We start from the raw sequence: 18,741 nt of genomic DNA, 5'->3' as shown, positions 1-18,741 counted from the left end.
CCGATTGATAGCTTGATATTATGGAACTTTCCAGAGCAATTTATTGTTCCTCCATTTGCAACCATCACTTGACACTCTGGTGGTGGGTATAAGAAGAAATTCAATTCTTTTGCTACCTTACAATGAATAACATTGTGGGTACTTCCTAAATCAATCAACACTAGTACCTTTTTCTTCTTGATTTGTCCTTCTATATTGATGGTTTGAGGAGTGGTAATTCCCGTCAATGCATTACAAGATATGGTCAGATTCATTTCTTCTTTATCTAGGCTTTGTTCCTCGAGTATATCCTCTTCTTTTGACCTTTCTTGCTCCTTTTCTTCTTCCTCTTCACAATCTATGTAGAATAATTTCTTCTCAACACACTTATGACCTTTACTGTATTTGCTATCACAATTGTAACAAAGCCCTTTTTCTCTTTTTTCTTCCAATTGTTATGGTGTCAACCTTATAGGTTATGGAAGACTAGGAGCGACCACACTTCCATCTTTATAGTTGTGAGTGGTATGCTTACTGGTTGCCATAATTTTTCTTTCCATTTTTCTTACTAACCTGAATGCCTTCTCTAATGAATCAGGTTCCCAAAGGTGAAAATCATGTTGGATATTATCCTTTAAAGTCCCTATGAACACATCAATCCTATGCTTCTCTGGAATATCTTTTACCCTTATGTTCAATTTTTGGAACTCCTCAATGTGCTCCATTATTGAACCCTTTTGTTTGAGACTTATCAATTGGCTAAAAAAAGTGTTGCTTTTTGTATCCTCATAATGTGCTATCAATTCTTCCGTAAAAATTGCCCAAGTGATAATTTGTTTACGAGAGCAAAGCCATTGATACCATACAAACTGATTTGGTTCCAAATATAAAGTTGCAATACGTACCTTTTGTGTGTTTTTCACATTATTGAGATCGAAAAATTGCTCCATTTGTAATATCCATGTTGCAGGATCCTTTCCATCAAACTTCCTCATATCGATTTTTGGAATATGGTGGGTTCTCGATCCCACATTAGAGTCTAAGAAATCATGATTAACATTTCTTTTGTTCGCATCATGAGTTTCCTTTACTACCTTTTCACCATTGGTAAGTATTTCTTGTAGAAAATTTGTCAAATCTATCTTCAAATCTGCCATGCCTGTCTTCAAATTTGTGTTCAAATCTATCTTCAATTTGTCCATCTTAGCTTCCATGCCATTCATCTTAGCTTCCACGCCATTTATCTTAGCTTCTGTTAGCTTTTGTGACAGTGACAATTGTTGCACTTGTTCTTGTAATTTTGATATATCATGTAGCATTTCTTCCTCTTCTTCATGAGTCGTGCTAGAGCTTTCAGGTTGCTTACTAAGTGTTTTCCTTTTATTTCCTCGGGGCATCAGTTACCAATAATAATGCTCTACTATGCCCTTTGAATTCCTTCACAATAAATTTTCACACAAAGCTTAAGCAAAAATTTAAGAAAATCCACACACCTTTTTCCACTTTGTAAGAGCTTGATATTGCCTCTGATGTATCTCTGTACCTTCCAATCATCCTGTTCTAAATTTCTGACCTCTAGTAGCCCTCTTTGTCCTCTTTCCAATGCCACAAGTCTGACCCAAATTGAATTCTCCAAGGAAGAGTTATGTGAAATCTTCCACAATGACACTATTATAGACTAGTTCCGTAGAGCGAACTTGTACGACGTGCCACGAGTCACTATTTCGACCTCTGGATCTGAAAAATCCATACAAGAAACTATAGTCCATCCTATTTCTACACGTTCAAATGAAATTTCAATCCGATCCCCAGAGAGAAAGTTATGACGATTTTCCCCAAGTCACCTGTTTGGAATGTAATTCAGGATTCTACAGAAAGACCAACTTCCTCAGATAATATCTCTGCAAATATAGCACGAAAATCTTTGAAATTTGGACTCGACGTTCAGCGTGATTTTTTCTCAAGTGGGTTTTTTTTGTAACTTTTGAAATGTTGCAGAAAAAACTTATCGCAAAAATTCCATGATGACCTGTTTGGAGCAATGAAACCCTAGAATGAAAAGCTCCGATACCAAATGTTATGAAGCCAACTCAAGAAAAGATAGAAAAGATAGATCAACGCCTTAGAATTTAGCCTCTACGAGGGGGAGACATCCTTTACATTACATAAATGAACAATTCTTGGATGATTCAAATGACAAAACCTCCTTTCTATATATAGGAGTCTAAGGAGTCACAATATAACCCAGTCGACCTAACAATAATAATATAAAGCCACAAAAATAACAATAGAGGGATTCTATGGGGCACAGTAATAACAATATGGGGATAATAGGGGCACAACAATATTAATAAGCGATGCAAATACAATAGTAATGGGGTAATTACTAGTATTATAGGGACCCAATAGTTTATGTTGACGGGTTGGTTTCTAAAGGGGTTCCATGGTCCCTATTTTGTGTTAGAAAGAGAACTTATTCTTCTGCCATGCAGATATCATGATCTGTGGTATCCACGGAGTTCCCTCATTGGGGTTTCTCATACTATTGTTAGGAGTTTTCATGTTTTGTATTCACTACTCCCTCATGGGGGAAAGGGTCATACATGACCGGAGTTTGTTGGTGTGGCCTGCCTTGCCTCCTCATATATTTCATCCTTTTCAAATCATGGTGTTGATGGAAATGATGGATGTAATGCCCATACTACCCAAAAATAGCAAAAGAATGATTATTCCTTAGATTAGAGTTCTTGTTCTTCTTTTGTGAGTTTTTAATTTTTTTGCCTTAGTTTTGGTTCTCGTTAAGGGGATTCCTCCCAGTTGATGTCCATGGAGGTTGTTGCTAGTTGTTGCCCCCTGCCTAGGTTCCCCTTTGAGTTTTTTCTTTGCCTTTATCTTTTTGGCATTTTTTGAGTTTGTCACATTCAACTATTCAAAATGTTCTTGTCATTGTGGGAAAGAAGGTTGTACAAAATTTACCCTAGCATTAGGTTATGCTTGGGGGGGGAGGCAGGATTATGTTACGATGCAATAAAAGGGAAGTAGGGATTCCCTTGCCCTCTGTTGGTGTAGTTGCTATGAGATATGGAAACTACCTCTTCCAACTGAGGGGTACTCACCACTTTGTGTGGGAGGACGTTGGCTCCCTTGGATGATCAAATACTGAGCGTTTTCATAACAAGGTTATGTGGGGGACTCGACTGATTGGGATAATATCTGATGTTCGATGATGGTTTTCATGTTGGTTATGTAATATATGGCTAATAATTTTTTGGGCCATGGTATGTGTTTCCATCTTGCTATGGTGCCAATCAATCCATTCGTGACACTTCATGCTCCTAGCATTTCTTTTCTAAAATGCTTCAGTTGAAGGGAATATACGAGGACATGATAGAGGTATCCAAACTCAGTATAAATTAGCTCAAATTTTTCAAGTTTACCGATAGCCTCTTCCTCATTATTAGGGAATGTGATATCCACACCTTTTGAGATTTTTTGTATGAGAGATTTGAAAAATATTTCGAAGATAAGGTTCTCGTCTACTTATACCTTGCACAAGCTATGACATTTCTTCCATTCATGGACATGGTCTGAAATATGTATGGAAGATATATGTTGAAAATGGGTAAGAAAATCTAGGCCATTTTTGTGACATATTGGGAGGTGGGAAAAAGTGAGAAATGTCCTAGCTATAGAGTTCAAGGTTGCATGGGAACTAGAGGCTTTTTTTATGTACCATTTCATTACATGCCCAAAAATGGTGCATTGAAAAACTCGTAGGCAAACAAAGTTATTTGTGATGTTGTTAGATGAGTTCCATAGGTTAAAGGTTATTATATGGTTTCTTGGATCTTCTCTGTGTTTTCGCCTGAATTTTGGTATATGTGAAGGTAGCTTGGTTGGCATAGGGTGAGAGTTTTGGTTATGAGAAATGGGGTCATTAGCCAATTTTCTATGATCTTACATGTTTAGTGAGGCTAAAAGTGGGTCTTTTTTGCATTTCCAAATTATTTTTAACAACGATGTGCAAAGGAATCCCCTACAGGGCTATGCCATATCGACTCCTGAGAGGGGTAAGGTGTGGATTCCCAAAAGGGGTAGTGAGTGGCTTATGCAAATGAGTCTTATGGGAACTCCCTTGTGGGTTAGTTAAAGAAATACTTTGAGGGGGGGGAGTCACAACCAAATTTGCTCCAACGAAGGATGAACCAATGATAGTGGTTGCATTATTTCTTCTTCAAATAAATAGTGAGAGACTTGGTACACCTCCTGATAATGGGTGGGTGGTTTTCGAAGCACCTAGATAAATAGGGTGTTGTGGTGTCCCCTATGATTTCAATAACTCAAGTATTCTACTAATGACTGAGAGGAGGATATGTATCAAATAAGCTGAATCTCATACATAAAAAGAGAAAAAAATAAATGGATATTTTTCATTCAAGTTATAATATGTGATCAATGAATAAAAAAAAAGTGTTTTTGTTTATTTGCAGATGATAAAAATCCTACAAGACCTGTATTTCCTTTCTTCTCTAAGAATAAATAGTCATTGCAGAGATATCTTTTGATGGGTACTCGGGCAATGTATCGAAAGAGCATGCAACGTTTTCCAACAACCAAATAATCAACTAAGGTAATTATGAGGCTTTAGTACTTTTGACACCTCCACTTATAGGGAAATATGAGCTAAATTTTTCCCACTAGAATAAATTCATCTCACAGGGGTAGTCGATTCTTTAACTTCTAAGTAATCACCTACCAATACCAAGCACTATGCAGGTCGGGTAGCCATGAATAGTACCACATGCATTGGAGCCTATGTATAAACCCCTTTGAATCGGGTCTCCAGTGTGCCCTTGTAGTATTTTCCATGAGATGGTGAAGGATTTTAAACACAGAAAATTTTAAGGATGGAAATTGATATTAAATTTTAGAAATCTTGGATCTTACTTGTCACTAATATGAAAACTATAAAATATTTGGTCATATCTTTGTAAAAATATTCAAATTTATAATGACTTTATATAAAGTATCTATATGATTTTGGCAATGTTTAAGGTAAAATATTTTTATACTATAAAACTTGGGCGAAATATTTTTAGAAAAGAATGGAAATTAGTCAATAATTTTTTTGGAAAAACCATGGAAAATTAGGCCACTTGCGAATATTAGCCCCCAAAATTTTCCTTGATTTTAAACAACCTAAAAGAAAAATTCTATGTTTCAAAGTAACATAACCATGGTTTCTTATGGGATGCCTACCCCCAATGGTCTTAACATGAACTATACATTTTTTATAGCCCCTCTTAGGAACTTAATGTATTCAACTTTATGGTTGCTTTTAAAGAGTCTTACTTATGGTGTGAAAATGTAAGCAAAAATAAACAAAGTACAAAAGCTCCTGAAAGTGGATGCATTTTTTTCAAATCTTAGATAACCTTAGTGTATCAGGTGCTTGGTGTGGGTAGTTGAACATGGGAGTGTAAAAATGTGAGGCAATGTGGACATGGGGTGGTCCTTTATAAATCTCCTAACTATGCTATGTTTGGATTGTCCCTCGCAATCAATGACATGACGTGTGAATGATGGGCCACTTACTTCTTTCCTAATTATGCTATGTGAGCATATATGGAGATGGAAAAGCCAAGTTTGTTAAGAAAGGTTTCAGATGCAAGCCCAAGATCATCTAAAAGGCACAAGGGAAGGAGGGGCTAATCACTTTCTTTAATAACACTTGTACCTAGTCCCAAAAATTAATGAAATAAAAATGCTTTGATTAGTAAAACAATATATGTGGATAATGGGCCACTTACTCCTTTAATAATTAAGCTATGTGAGGAGTGAAAATTGAAATTAAATATTGTATAATTACTCTACTAATAATGATTAGTAAAGAAACTAGGCAATGTGAACTAACTCGAAAAAAAATTAGAGAGGCTAGGGAAATTAACTAAAGGCTACATATTACTCGGAAAAGAAAAATTACAATGGTCTTTTGTGCTCTTTGTAAACCATGCAGGTTTTTTTGTGCCGAGACAGGGAGACAACTGTCTATAGAAAAAAACGGATCCCAAGGGACTTGTGAAAATTCGAGATAACTCACAGAGACACAATTAAGCTAATCTACAAAGAGAAAAGTCCTCCAAAAACAACATTTATATAGTTAGATCAAAGAAATAAAACTAGTGGAGTAGCCATTTTGTTGTTGTGTTTCTGGTGCTATGGAGTACCAAAAAAATATTCCCTTATAGTTGGTTGTTACCTACAAGGAGTCAAGAGGAAATTGGTTGCCAATAGTGGAGAAATTAAATAAAAAAAAACATTGAAACAATGGAGGTAATGCATGCATAAACATAAACTAAAAAATCTATGCTAGATAACACAAAGAACAAAACTTAATGAACCAAACAAATAAACATAATTTACTAAAAGGACTCCCTTTATTGATTGTTGAAAGTACAAGATATATAATAGATGAATTCGAAACACTTTGAGGTAATTGTTTGAGCAATGGTGCTCAAAAATCATCAACACAAAATTTTCTTTCTTCACTCTCCTAGCAAGCTTCCTCACTCTCTCAAATAATTATAAAGACTCTCTCAATGGTGAAATCATCTTCTCTATCAAATGATGGATTGTTGCGGAGGAATTTTTCCAGTATAAAAATGCTTTACTTCATCTTGTTTCTGGTTTTCCAATGGGTTTTTTATATAGAATTTTAAACTCCTCTTCCCTATCTTGCTCATTAATGAGAAAATTACTTATGATTAGCACAAGAGGATCCCTTGTAGGATTCATATCTCCAATTCTATTGGAAATTGGTTGTCCTTGGGGTGGTACATGTGAGGGAATCTCAATTCCAATTGTGTGAAGTGGTATTATACTGTTGATTTGGAGTTTTGCTCGTGCTAATTTCTGCCTTTACATGAGCATCACTAGTAGAATTTGTAATTTGAATCTTTAGAGAACTTTTGATTTTTATACTTCATGATGTTTTGAGGGGGAATTGTTGGACTACTCTCGGTGTCATCTATATTGTACAAATGTGTCTATGATTTTTCTATCAGAAATCACTATTTGATTTTGATGGCTTCAATGAGTTATGACTACTCAAGTAATAAGTTAGACTTCCCAAGTCATCTCAAAACGTACATTACCTAACAAACAAAAACATTATAAAAATATATAAATAAAATAAATGAGCATCAATAAATATTTAACAATTTCACAAAAAATTAAGTCCATATTTATTTGTATCTTTGTTGATGGATATTTATCAAAGATAGTTTTATTTATCCATTTGTGTATAAGTATGGACATGCCTTTTTCAATCCTTCAAAAATTAAAGTTGCAAAGATGATATCAAAATGTACATAACCCTCATTTATATTCATGGTTAGTTATTTTACATTATATTATATTGTTTGATCATAAATGATTGACTCATATGGCTTAAGTATTTAATAGCTCACTTATTCTAACTTATAGAAGAAATGATATTTTTAACTACATTTTTATGGTTACCTTTAACCAAAATTTTGCAAAGATTTAAAAAAACTAGTCTAAGTAGTTTAATGTGAAGAATTTGAGTGCTCCACTTGTTTTCCAAGGTACTAAATCAATTTATACATTCAAAAATGTATTGTAAATAACAAAAAATCATATTCATGCTTGAAATTGTATTGAGAGATTCCTATGAAAAAGACTATTTAGTTTATAAGTTAATATTAGATATTGAAATGTTTAATCATTTCTAATAATAATTATAGTTAATTAAAAATTTAATATTTTATTATAGTTAGTTATAATTTATTTTGACTAATTTATATATCTATACCATTTTAATACTTCATTTTTATTAATTGTAATCTTCAACATTAATATTTTAATTTGAATTCTAAATTTTAAATTTGTATCATAATCTTTTAAATATTTTTTGTATTATCAAATTATATTTTATATCGGAAGAAGATGCTCGATCACTTGATCAACAACGAAAGCTAAAGAAAACTTGACAAGAATCCCTTGAAAAAGATTTCTAGGATGGTTGCTCTTGCTATAAAATCGAGTAGCATTGTTGGCTCCTTTAGCCATAAGCTTATTGAGAGTAACCCTATCACTCCCAGGATCTACGGGATCCCTAAAATTCACAAAGAAAAGGTCCCCCTTAAACCCATTGTCAACATCATAGGTGGGCCTACCTATATTGTAGCTAAATATTTAGCCACGAAGCTTAAGCCCTTGGTAGGTAAGACGAAGTCCTTTTTCAAAGAATCCGCATAATTTGTTAGTGAATTACATGATATGAAATTTGATATGGGAGGTAGTCTTGTCAGTTTTGATGTTGTTTCCCTATAGACTAACATCCCCATCATGGAAGCCCTTGCTATCATCTTTCGCAATACTAATCCTGACACTGCTAGAGTAGTTGAGATTTGCATCACTTCTACTTTTTTTCTATTTTGAAGGTGAGTTCTATGAAAAAACCTGTGGGGTGGTCATGGGTTCCCCCATGTACCCTATTGTTGCAAACCTATTCATGGAAGACTTTGAATCCAAAGCCATATCCTCAGCTGCTTTTAAACCTAAACTTTGGAAAATATTTGTTGATGACACCTCCTCCATATGGTAGCACGGGCATGATAAGTTAGATAAATTTTTTGAGTATCTTATTAATGAGTCTATATCCGTAAATTTCACCATGGAGCGAGAAGTTGAGGGTCATCTTCTTTTCCTTGTTGTCATCATTTAAAGAATAGATGATGGATCTTTCTCCCATTAGGTGTATACAAAAAGACTCATACTAAGCAATATCTTCATGCGAGTTCCCATCATTTTCCTGCTTAGAAGATAGGTATTCTCAGCATGTTAGCCACTCATACTCTAAGGATTTCAGATGAAGACCACCATTCTAAAGAAAAGTCCCATCTCCTTAATGTCTTTGTCCAAAATGGTTATAGTAGGGAGGAGGGTGTTAAATCTTTCCTCAAAGCTAGTAAGGGTCCTAAGGTTAAGACTCACAAAATTGATCACTATTCAGGTGTTCACCTCCCCTTCATCCAAGGGATGACAAAGAATATTGCTAAAATCCTAAGAAGCTACTACAATAAAAAAGGTCATTGGTGAGGGTCATGCATGTGACGGACCTTTAAGGTCCATCTCCAATGTCGCATATGGTGACGGCCTTTAAAATAACATTGTTGTAAGTGTTGGCCCTTTAAGGTTTGTCACTGAAGACATTTTCAGTGACACTTTTGGTGAGGGTCGTTAAAGGACCATCACTAATTCTCTCTTTGGTGACACTTTTGGTGAGGGTCGTTAAACACCCATCACTAATTCTCTCATCGGTGACAGTTCTAGTGACGATCTTTTATTGACCATCACTAGTGGTATTTTTGGTTACTTTTGGTGACGGTAAATAAATGTTCATCATCATTGATCATTCCAATGAGTTTTTGATGACACTTCATGCCTGTGACAAACCTTTAAGGTCTATCACCAATGTCGCATATGGTGACGGTCTTTAAAATATCATTGTTGTAAGTGTATATAGTGATGGTCCTTTAAGGTTTAACACCAAATCCATTTTCAATGACACTTTTTGTGAGGTTCGTTAAAGGCCCATCACTAATTATCTCTTTGATGACACTTTTTGTGAGGGTCGTTAAACGCCCATCACCAATTCTCTCTTTGGTGACACTTCTAGTGACGATCTTTTATTGACCATCACCAATGCTCTTTTTGGTTAATTTTGGTGACAGTCAAAAAATGTTCGTCATCATTGATCATTCCAATGAGTTTTTGATGACACTATGTACCTGTTACTATATTTTTTGTTAAACGATAACGAATTAATACCATTGTTGTGGAATCTTTTTCATTATGTGTCCAAGGTGATAGTGGTTATAATAGTCAGTCAATTTGTTAAGAAGTAATAAGTGTGTATCATTTCCCTCAAGTCATAAGAATATAGTTTTCCTACGAGTCAACACATGATTCATCTCTATTAGGTTTATTATCTAGAAAATTTCATTTAAATAAAGCTCCACTAGTGTGTGCAAGAACTATATTATTTAATACATAATCAAGCTCTCTCAATTCTATTAATGAGAGAGACCTAAGACTCCTCAACACTCATGGCACACCTTAACATGCTTTGGAATAGTACACTAACATTCCTTGGCACCTCCCATGTCTTGGAACATCTTTGTACCTAGAACATCTTGCCATGAGTAGGACACCCAAGCACATGTTGGCATGCCCTGTAGTCCCTAGCATTCCCTTGAACACCTTGGCATAATATTGCATTGACAAACAATAGCATTTGGCACACATTGGCACATGGCATGTATTGGAACATATTATTAGTGTGCTTAGCATGCCCCTTTTGAAAAAGATAAAGTCTCGACTTATTAACCCTCTTATGTGTTCATTTATTGCATTTTAGCTTAGTTAATCCTTTTGTTGCCTTGAAACTCCTTGACCAATATTGGCATACTCTGGCACCATGCACATCCTATCATGTCTTAGCACCTGCCATGCCTTAGCACTATTTGGCACATGTTATCACACCCCATAACTACCTAGCACACTCTAGCACTTCTTGACATTCCTTGAAATTCCCTAGCATGCCTTACCTGTGCTTGGCATACCTTGTCACTCCCTCCTTGGCATGAAAACTAACACTCATTGACACTCCCCGACACACCCTCATATTCATTCACTTCCATGAATTTTTGACCTAATTCTTCCTTGTGTTGTCCTAGAACTCCCTAACACTCCTCAGCATGCATTCACACTCTCTAGCACACCTTATCACTCTTCAATATGCTCTGCCACTTGATAGCGCAAATCACACTCCCTGATGCACATTGGCACTTGGAAAGTCTTGGCATGTTTGGCATGCACTGAGATGACATAGTATGCTTTGGCATTGTTTAATATTAAATTTATTTGAGATCAATTATTGGAAACTAGATGAAAAGAAACAAAGGAGGATTTGGCACTTAAAATGCATTGACACTTGGCACTTGGCACCTATTGGCACCTAGTGTTCATGTGCCTAGCATGCCCCTCATGGAAAAGGTAGATTGATGACTTATTTACCCTATTATGTGCTCATTTCCTTGTAGTTTAACTTGTTCCTCCCTTTCTTTACCTTGATAGTCCCTGCCATACATTGTCACACCCTTGTACATCTTGGCATGCCTTAGTGCTTGGCACATATTAGCTTGTTTCACATGTCTTCATACTATCTGGCACATTTTAGCATGCCCTAGCATTCCCTAACACACCTTGGTAGTCATGACCTCACAACTAGCATTACATTTTTCCATGACTTGGGAACCTTAGATTCACTAGAACCCCATGGCACTCCATAGTTTTCATTACCTCTGTTACCTCCACAATGTCCCAGGCTGATGAGTACATCGAGAGAGGTAACCATAGACCAAGATTTTAGTTTGGTAGTTAGCCCTACGAAACTAGAGAGGGATCTCTCTATGAAATCACAGCCAAGAGATTACTGGAATGTAAAGGATTTTAGTCTAGATAGCTAGGCCTGGGTGGGTTTTGGAAAATTTAGGCCCATCATGTTTGCTTGATGACCCCACCTCCATGAGTTGTACTGAAATTTTTGTTGTTGGCTTGATGAAGTGGTTATATGTGTTTTCAAGGCTGCCTCAATGACAGTGTCCCATGTCATGTTCTTCTCTTTCAACTGATGGATTACTATAACCTTTATTAGGCTATGGTGAAAGACGTTGGGATAATCCAGTTTTCCTTTCAATTTCACCCTTTCAAACATTTTGTTTAGGCTCCTATACAAGTAACTAGACAAATTTAGAGACTTGGTAGCTGTAAAGTGCATGCGCAGTCTTATGTAGTATAGATATAGCCTAAAAACTCTTCCCTCACATGCGAATAACTTCATGAAAACCTTTGTCAATGGTGCATATCTCTCAAACAAGTATCTGAATGGGAAAACATGTGAGTGAGCTCCTTTTTATTTTGATTTCAAGTATGGTTTGTACTCTTCTAGGTCTAGGTTCATGCCTTTGAACTATTTTTCACCATGGTTTGGTATGCCTGTAGCTTGAGAGATGGAATCCACTAAAAACATGAAATCAACCCCTGCAATGGTGATCTTGTCTTCCTTCAAGGTGAGGGAAAATATATTTGTGAGAGGCTCATGGTAACCTACTTCCTACACTCTTTGAAAAAACCCTAAACAATTGACATCTTCAAAGCATTTCATGAAAAATGGGGAGGAGGTGATTTCATTGCAATTAGAGGGCTCAAGTGATAGTATCTTCCCCCAATCAGTATCTTTAGACCAAAAGAATTGATGCTATTATAGCTAGGTTCCTTTGGGCTAGGCCTAAATCCACAATTAAGATACTTTTGGTCTATTTAGAGGTGCTTATGAGACATGAGAAGGATTGAGGGTGGGGTATAAATGACACATAATGTTTAGTAAGGCTTTAATTGTCAAGAAATTATGGAAAATTTTCCATGGCAAAGGTATTTGGTAATAGGTTATTAAAGAGAAATATCTAAAAAATAGACAGCTTAAGGAATGGATTAAAGAAGTGGCTCCAAAAGAGAAGGTGACATCTTATATATGGAGAAGCATGATGAGAAACAAATATTCGATACTGCAAAATCTAAGATGGGAGGTTGGAGGGGGGAATATGATAGAAATAGGACTAGATGATATCAAAGGAGTGGAGGGAATACATACTCTTTCTATTCGCATCCTTGAGCATTTACATAAGAAAAGGCTTTACTTTATGAACTAAATCTCTTGTGATTGAGGATCTTCCTCTGTTACAAGTTATTGGCTTAATGCATTTCAACATGGATTTCTAAAGGATCTATTTATGGAATGGGAATGTTTCACAATAAAATTAAGTATAACAAGTTTAAAACTCACTGAGAAGAAATAAAAGATAAAACGGGAAGGTGTTATGTATAATCAGCAGATCTCGGTTAAAGAGCTTTATAAACATATTTCTCATGGACGTGGCTTGAATGATAATGATTTTTGGTTTCATAACGCATGGGGATGAGATATACCTCTCAAATTAAAATGTTTTATGTGGTTGGTGGTCCACAATAATATTTTAACTTGGGATAATATCCATAAAAGGGCCTTTCAGGATCTTGGAAGATGCTCTTTATGCAAAGAAGATTTAGAAGACATGGAACATATATTTCTAACACATCCTTTTGTGATCTCGGTATGGAGTGGGGTTCTTCAAACACTTAAAATACATGTAATCTGGAACATGGTTTCTATTTAGATATGTCTCGCTCAATGGTTTGAAGGTTTCAAGACATATCATTCCATGCCTTCCAATATTTTGCCGAGCAATGGAGAAGCAGGAATCAGAAGATTTTTTAACAAACAAAACCGGATACTAGAGATGCTATTTAAAGATCTTTGCATATTTTATGGAGATATGGCTAATGAAGGAGGAATAAGATAGAATACATTTTCGACTTATGGAGCTTTGGTCATACTTATTTTTTTATTTTTTTATTTTTTATGTAGTATCCACCAATAGGGTTTGTGGAAGTGGGACACATTTGGTTTTGAATCCAGACAACACCTTCCATTTCAGTTGGTATAGTGGCACAAGGTCAAATAATAGAGTTGAGCTAATCATACTCTTTGGGGCTCTTTTATGTGATAACTGGCTTGCAATTGAATATTTACATGTGTTTGGAGATTCCAAGATGATCCTAGATTGGGTACAATTGAGAACAAAATTTGGACCACATTCCCTTACTTTTTGGATGCAACGCATAAGATATTTGATGAATACCTTTAAAAGATTGGCCTCTAATAATGTCTATAGAGAGTAGAATCAAGTGGTAGATCTCCTATCAAAGAAGGGATGCAACTGTGTGCCAAGGAGGATTTTCTACTTAGTTTTCGACAAAGGAATCCTTTTGCAACTCAGGGAGTTTTAACTTATAAAGGGATGCCCTTGAAATTTTTTCCTTCATCTCGTTTATTTGTCATCTGTCCATGAAAATTTTCATAGATCATGATATGTTTTTGTCATGTTTGAATCATATATGTAATTTTTGTCATCATAAAAAACTTTAAGCTTTTTTTTGTGAAAATTGATATAGTAGACAATTCTCAGAAATAAAAGAACTATAATTTAGAGTAATAAGATACTTAGAAATTTAACCATTTTATTTTAAAATCTAATATATGGAATGCAAAAACATTAACAATGAATTACCAAATTATATATCTAATTTTTATTAATGAAAATCAATAATTTTCTCCTTATTAAAAATAAAAAGAAATTTATCTATCTAAATTCTTGAATACTTGATTAATCCATATCTAAAATAAATCTAATAACAATGTTGAATTCCAATTCGAAGTCTACTCAACTAGTGCACAGCACATGTAGTTACATAAAACAATCACGCCCAATTTTAAAATTAGCTTCATAAAAAAACTCTAACCTCAATCCAGACTAGCACAGGGATCCAGTCAAACTTTTTGTAGCTTGGTTAATTGAGACAACAAACATCCAATGATACTATGTACCACACCATATAAATCATCAACAATGGCCGCAATCTGAACTTCATTGTAACTGATAGCTAGGTAAGCCAAGAGCTGACATCATCAATTGCATCAAACTCCCATATATTGGATTAGTTAACCAAGCTGATTTTTCTCTGTTCTAATCCCTTAGGGAGATTTTTGTTTTGATTTGGAATCTCAGTTGCAAGAAACCCAACTTCTTATTATTGGACTTCCAACATCAATCATCAATTTTCTGTATTCACACTTTGGGTTCTAAATACCTGATTTTGTACCCCCACAATAGAAATATATATATATATATATATATATATATATATATATATATATATATATATAGATATATAACAGATTAGAGATCTTATTCGGTGGAACTTTATCTAATGGGGGTTGATTTTGAATATTTGAGAAACACAACTTCAGGATCCATAGTAGGCCTCATACCCACTACCATATTGTATCCCTTAGATACATGTAAGACCTGTTGGCATTATGATTCTGGTATGGCTCTATGTTACAGATGTTGTACTTGATGGCAACACCTATGGCAATGCTCTGATAAGGCCCTCAAAATGTTGAAAAATTAAGAAGTACACAGGAGAACAGTTCAGAACATGCGTACCCGCAGGTACACCGTGAAGGGACCGCTGCTAGACACGCAGGTCACCCATTCAGGAGGTGCGTACCCCCAGTTTCACTTACTCCAAGGCAGAGAAGCGCATTCACGTGGGGTTTCCTATGTTTGGCCGGTGGTATTTAGCCCGCCGCTCTTGATTCTATGGTTTTGGCCCGTGGTATTATTTTATATTATTATTATTAGTGAGCCCCATATTTTTGGGCCCCTTGTATTGGTTATCTATGGTATTGATCCATGATTTTAGGAGGAGCTTGCCTATATAAAGCAAAGGAGATCACTTGGCTAAGTATCTTTTGCAATTGAATATCTTAAGATCTGAAATATTGGGTTATTGTCTTAAAAGCTTGATCTATATGTAAGTGAAGTTGAAAGCGAATCTGTGAAGGGTGATCTCTCGAGTGCATGATCAGATCTGGGAATCTGACTAACTATGCCGCACTGGTGGACTGCCAATTCGGCCCTAATCAGAAGTACGCAGGTGATTAACGGTACAGGTGCGTGGGTACGCAGAGCAGAAACAGGAGAGTTGCGTGGGTACGTAGAGCAGAAGAAGGGGTACTGCATGGGTACGCAGAGAAGAAGAAGGAGAATTGCATGGGTACGCAACGCGACAAAGGTTCAGGTGCGTACACACAGCAAAAGTACACGGCACGATAGTATCTTTGAGTGCATGGCTTCAGTAACGGTACGCGGCACGATAGTGTCTCTGGGTGCGTACCTACAGTAACAGTACGCAACGCGATTGAAGAAGCAGTGCGTGGGTATGCAGTGCAACAGAAGGCTCTCTGCGGGTATACGCAGGGAAGCAGAAGGTGAAGTGCATAGCGATGCAGGCCACAGAAAGAAAAACTACATATCTGTCTTAAGATCTTCTGTTGACTGAATTTTTCTATTGATAAGGTGTTCTTGGTTAGTTCTGTTATTGTTGATCTGGTTACTACAGTTGACTGTGTAAATTTGATGCTTATGGATCCAGTTTGAAAATTTATGAAAAGTGGTCCTTGTAAGAAGAGAAGTAGGGGGTTGTAGCTCCCTTCCAGGAAAGACTGGAAAATGAGAGAGAGTTGTAGCTCTCTGCAGGTTGCAGCCTGTGTACTGGTAAAGGACTACACCAGTACAAAATCATTGTAAAAGGCGTTTCTAATTTGAAAGAAGATAGAGACATATTGCAGCAGGTGGTTTTCACCCACATTGGGTTTCCACCTTACATCTGGTGTTCTTTGGTGTGACTATCTGTTTTTCTTGTTCATGCTCATTATTTTATGGTACTGATATGCAAAAATAATTCAAAGTATAAATAAGGAAGATTTGTTAAAAAGAACTTGATAATACTGATTCACCCCCCCTCTCAGTATTATTTCCAACAATTGGTATCAGAGCAGGTCCTTCGGAGAAGCTTGATCGCTTGAAGGAAGATCATTCATCATGAGCAACTACGAGAGGGAAGCATCAATCAGGCCACCAATTTTGATGGGACAAACTTCAATTATTGGAAGGTAAGAGTTACTGCCTATCTTCAATCTCTTGGTACAGAAGTTTGGGATATCATAGATACAGGCTACACTTTTCCTTTAGCTACTCCTACAGATGCGGCCGAAAAGAAGAAATATGAAACAAATGCTAAAGCAGTCAATACTTTGTTGGGATGCTTATCTCAAATAGAATTCGTAAAGGTTATGCAATATAAATCCGCAAAAGAAATATGGGACAAGATTGTCTTGAGCTACGAAGGAGATGAACAGGTAAAGCGTGCTAAACTTCAAACTCTCAGGATTCAGTATGAGAATCTCAGGATGTATAATGATGAAAGTGTGGCTAACTATTTTCTTCGGGTAGATGAGATTGTTAATCGCATGAAAAATTTGGGTGAAGAAATAAAAGAGGCTATTGTGGTTGAAAAAGTTCTAAGATCATTGTCCCCCAAGTTTGAATCTAAAGTGTCTGCAATAGAAGAAAAGGAAAATCTACGAATTCTTACTATGTCTCAGCTTCATGGAATTCTAACTGCTTATGAAATGAGAAAGGGAGGTCCTTTAGACATAAGAGAAGCTACTTTCAAGGCTTCAGGCAAAGGAGATTATTATGAAGCAAGTCACGTGCCAGAAGAAGAAGAAGAAGAATCAAATTTTGTCAGAAATCTTCAAAGGGGTTCTGGAAGGTTCAGAGGTAAGTTACCTTTTAAATGCTTTGCTTGTGGAAGAGTAGGTCATTATGCTGCAAAATGTCCTTATAAGGATAAAGGAAAGGAACCTGCTAGATGGAACAAGAAACAGAGTGCAAATAAGAAAAGCTACTACACTCATGAAGATAGTGATGGTCTATCAAATAGTGATGAAGATGAATGAGGTAATGACTATAAATTGTTAATGGCATTTGAATATGATTATTATATGGATGCTATAGATGTGGATAGCCTTTATGAAGAAATTACTAGACTCAAGAGATGTATAGAAGAAAAGAATATGATCATTGATACTCTACAATTTCAAATTGATGAAAAGGAAAAACATCTTGAAAAATTAGAAGGTGAAATTGTTGGTCTTAGAAAAGAGATTGAGAAAACAAAAGCTATTAATCTTAAGTTTGTCAAAGGATCTGAAACTTTGGATGAGATTATCAATGTACACCGTTCTCCACTAAACAAGACAGGTCTGGGCTATAATGGAGAAACTTCTCAAGCATCCACCTCAAAAAGTTATCTTGATGCATCAAGAAGAAATGAGCAAAAGCACAATGGAGACCATCAGGTAAAGCAGGGACGAATTGCAAACAGAGACTATCAGGGGCAATCCGTCTTAAGGGTGAACAAAAGCTACAACCAGCCACAGGTGAAATCTTCTCAATTTGGTTCAAGAATGGATGACAATAGAAATTACAATCATTTGTCCAGTAGATTTGATAACCGCAGAAGTTTCTTCAATGGACAATGCTTTTCTTGCCATAACTTTGGTCACAAAGCATCTCAATGTGTTGTATATAAAACGATCATGACTAGAGAAGCTCAAAAACAAAGAAGTATGACCGGGATTACAAAAAGGACCTATAACAACTTTTCGGTTCTTGAAAATGAAGTTGAATGTTCTATTTTCAATAACTTTGGTCATAAGGATTCTGAATGCAGGAGCAGGTTTCAGCAGACAAAGGAACAAGCCTCAAGCACCAAAACATGGAGAATAAAGGAACCACAATCAGAAAGATGTGGGATAGCATTTTATGCAGAGGGACAGGAAAATCTATGGTACATTGACAGTGGATGTTCGAAGCATATGACAGGTGATAAAGAAAAACTTGAATCATATTCTGCTCTAGAAAAAGGAAAGAAAGTTTCTTTTGGAAATGATACTCCTGCAACTATAAAAGGAAAAGGCACTACTCAGTTAAAAGAAAAGGTCAAAGCTGGAAATGTTTTGTATGTTGATGGATTGAAACATAATCTTCTAAGTGTCAGCCAGATATGTGATCAAAGAACCGAGGTGATATTCAAATCAAATGGATGTCTTGTTCGTGATCTTGATACAGGTAAAACAGGTATCAAAGGAAAAAGAACTCCAAA

This window comes from Pinus tabuliformis, chromosome J (genome assembly GCF_031772625.1).
Source record: "Pinus tabuliformis cultivar Carrire ecotype Pingquan chromosome J, CPIR1, whole genome shotgun sequence".
Lineage (NCBI taxonomy): Eukaryota > Viridiplantae > Streptophyta > Pinopsida > Pinales > Pinaceae > Pinus > Pinus tabuliformis.
The sequence above is the reverse complement of the archived record's forward strand: the minus strand, read 5'-3'. Positions refer to the sequence as shown.